Here is a 3845-nt window from a genome sequence, read left to right as displayed (position 1 = left end):
GACATAACGTCTCCGTTCCCTCCATCAGGGAACAAGGGTTACGTATGTAACCGAGACGTTCCCTATCTGTTGGTCACTACGAGTTATGTCTCGTTGTTCCTTTCACCACAGAAATTTCTTAACAGAAGGGATTTCAACCTTCAATGAAAGATTGCTTCAAGTCTTTCCTATTTGTTGTTACAGCTTGGCAGTAATGATGGGGAATCGAGCCTTCCAGAGAAGGGCGCTACGGAGGCCACATCCTACCTGTAGGGAGGTATCATGTGGAGACACTGATATGGACTGACCCAGGCCTGGGGCAGTACTACATATGGAGTGGACTCTGAGGCAGGTCCTACCTGAGAGTAGGGATGGAACGACTGCCAGCAGAGCCTGACAGAATGGTCTGTCAAAGGGAAGACACGGGTTCACAGAGAGGGAAACCTTACCGTGGAAGAATACACAAATGGGACTGTCCAAAGGGAATCAAGCCATATGGACACCTAGCCCAGCACAGGGGCTGACCAGAGACCCAGGCAAGCTAACACCAATACTGGACCTGGCATCAGACTGCTCTGTTACCCAACACACGGGAAGAAACTGGCTCAACGCGGAGACTGTAAACTCTCGCGAAGGTGTTCGTTGTCGCCCAGCCCGCAGCTCTACAGCTGTCTGCCAGAGAGGGGCCGTGCACCGACGCAAAGGAGAAGGCAACACTCCGTGTGGAGTGAGCACTCACCCCCAGGGGGCATGAGTGGCGCGATCGCAGCGCTGCCATGCTTATACGCTCACAGTGAACGAATAAATAAATAATAAATAAATAAATAAATAAATAAATAAATAATAAATAAATAAATAAATAAATAAATAAATAAACCATCCACGAATGCAGCTTCAGCGAGCTGGATGTCCAGACACTGAAGACAACGATCATGGCTGTTGACAGAGGATAGGAAACATCCACAACCAAGAAGACAAACAGACGGAATAGCGTCTTTAAAAAGTCTGCGAAACTGCTCTTTTAGATGAAGCACCCAGGGGAATCGCTGAATTAACAGGAATGCCGCTGATTGTGCCGTAACGCCACCCAGAACAGCCTCTTCTTCCAGCTGCAGAGAGAATTCGCCTGGTGAATCTTGAACTGTGTTCATTCACTCGGCTCCGAAGCAAATATCTAATGAGTGGATGCACCTGTCGCCTATTTATACCCGTGTGCGTGGGTAGTGGCTCAGCATGCAAAATCCACTAGCCAAATTTCATTGGCGTTTTCTCTTAATCAGAGAGGATTCGTGCTGCCAAGTAAGACCCCATAATGTCGATTCACATAGTGAATTCACGTCGATTAACTCGTAGTGACCGACAGATAGGAAACTCCACTTCAGTAGTACTTACATACACAAGACTTTTCAGTTTTAAAATCCAAATTCAGCCCTTCTACTGAAATTTACTAACAATTTCTGAGTTTTTTCTATGCCATTTTTAAGTGTTATTTAGATTTTACAGAGAAGTTTCTTCACATATCATTTGCCTTCTTAAGGTCCGTTCACACCAAGCACGATAACTATAAAGATAACGATAAAGATATAGTTCTAAAAATCATTCTCAATATTAAAGAGCACGGTAACTATAAAGATAGCAATAAAGATATTGTTCTAAAAATAGTTCTCAATATTAAAGAATAGCATAGATCTAACCACAACTATAACGATAACGATACAGAGGAACGATATCGTTGTGATCACTTTCAAAACGATTTTTTTCCAACTGATGAACGATAAAACACTGACAGCCAATCAGAATCCATCCTGCTGTAACGAGCTCAAGAATTTAAACCGGCAGACGCATGTGCACTTAGAATAAACAGACAATATCGTTCGCTGGTGTGGACGCTAATATCGTTATCTTTATAGTTATCTTTATAGTTATCATTCTTGGTGTGAACGGGGCTTTAATGTACTATTTATAGCTGTAACAATTTATTCCTAAAATATTTTATTATATATTACGGAGTGATAAAAAATATATCGAAAATGCCCTTTGTAAAAACCTTTAAATACGTCAAAAAAATTTTTTTTTAACACGAACTTCAAACCTATCTTCATCCAGTGATGAAATTTATGCAAATTAGTGCATATTTAATTAGATATACAGTATAACAACTTTTCTGAAAACTTGTAATACAAAACAATTGTTCTGTGATAATTGTCTTAAAGGGGTCATGAACTGGGAAATCAAAATTCCCTTGATCTTTTGATATATAAGATATTGATATATAAGAATTTCAAAAATTATATTGAAGCCAATCTGCCAAAACGACAGGTTTTGAAATGTGCCACTTTATGACATAATAGTGTGGCTAAACACCGCCTCCGCAGAAGAAGATCAACGCCTGCTTCTACGTCACTGCCTGTTTAGCCCCGCCCACCGATTCACACATGTAGTAGGTAAAAAAGAGCAGCAAACGCAGGCCTACGCAGGCCTACGCAGAAACCAAACAATAAACTTTATTTGATGAACTCTATTTTTAATGAAGTGCCAGACTGCGTCAGTAAGAACTTGATTAAATATATTTACTGTTCAAAAAGGCAAAAAGAATTGTGACAATTTGTGTTTGTGAAAGGTTAGTGGATTAAGCTTATAGTTAATGTTTAATGTGATGACACCTCTGGTTACTCTGCATTCGAAAAACTGACTTCTGACCCCAGTACATAAATACATAATCTAAACACAGCCTAATTAAAAAGACATTGCAAAAATGTCTCAGAAGATGCCATTTGCCACTTGCCAAATTCAAACTTGTATCACCCATATGGGCCACTGTTTATGAACGTATTGTGTAACGTCTGATGATTTTAGGTTTGAAATCAAAGGTGAATACTATATTAGCACATAAAATGACTAACACTGACAGCAGTTTCGTTGATTTCTAGTACAGTGAGTGGACATTTGAAATAGTTTATGCAAATACAAAACTTTATGCCAATAAGCAGCAATGCGATGCAGCAACTTCCAATGGGAGTCCAGACAGTGATTTGCCGTCTGATACAGGTTAATACTGCAATTTATTAATGCATACCAGAAACCAACATCACAGTGATACAGTGACCTCCAGTGAATTTATCCCTCTATGAATGCCCCATAACACCGTTCACGTCAGATATAGCCTGAAGAATTCTCTCTACACCATCTGTCCTGCACAAATAGACTGTGATCATGGCTTTTGGTAATACTGTCTAAAGTAAAGTTTGCTTGAGGATACAAATAAACATGGGTGATTTTACTTTTCCAAAGTTCATTGCAAAAGTCACTTGGCTCACAGCTTTAGCCATCTGCAAACATCTGAATTGTGAGCCCTACCTGCTGCCATCACCCATAATCCCATGTGGTGCATTTGTGCTCCGCACATAGAGGATTCACAGATACATCATTTCCAAAAAGGTATTGTATTTAACATTCATGTGCATAACTCTGGGAAATCGCACTCCTGTGGCCCCTAATAGTAATTCCAGTGGTGGCAACGGCATAAATGGAACATGATTCGATCTGAATTATTTATCAGGCACTCTTGGAATCAACAGACTAAAAGATGGCTGAAAATATTCTAATTCTTCCAGTGCTTCCAATGCAGTTTGCCGTTGTGTTACCCAAAGATTATGTGCACCTATTTTTTAAGAAGGGTTCTTTTTTAGTCTTAGCTTATCTTTTTAAAGAACTTAGGTAACTCTTTAAAGAAATTGTTCACCCAAAAACTTTCAATTCTGTCATCATTTACTTACCCTTATGTCATTTCAAACTTGCATGGCTTTCTTTCTCTTAAAAAAATCATATATATATATATATATATATATATATATATATATATATAG

The sequence above is a fragment of the Sinocyclocheilus rhinocerous genome, unplaced genomic scaffold (assembly GCF_001515625.1).
Source record: "Sinocyclocheilus rhinocerous isolate Xijiao unplaced genomic scaffold, SAMN03320098_v1.1 scaffold1588, whole genome shotgun sequence".
In the NCBI taxonomy this organism is placed as follows: Eukaryota; Metazoa; Chordata; class Actinopteri; order Cypriniformes; family Cyprinidae; genus Sinocyclocheilus; species Sinocyclocheilus rhinocerous.
Note: the sequence above shows the minus strand (reverse complement) of the source record.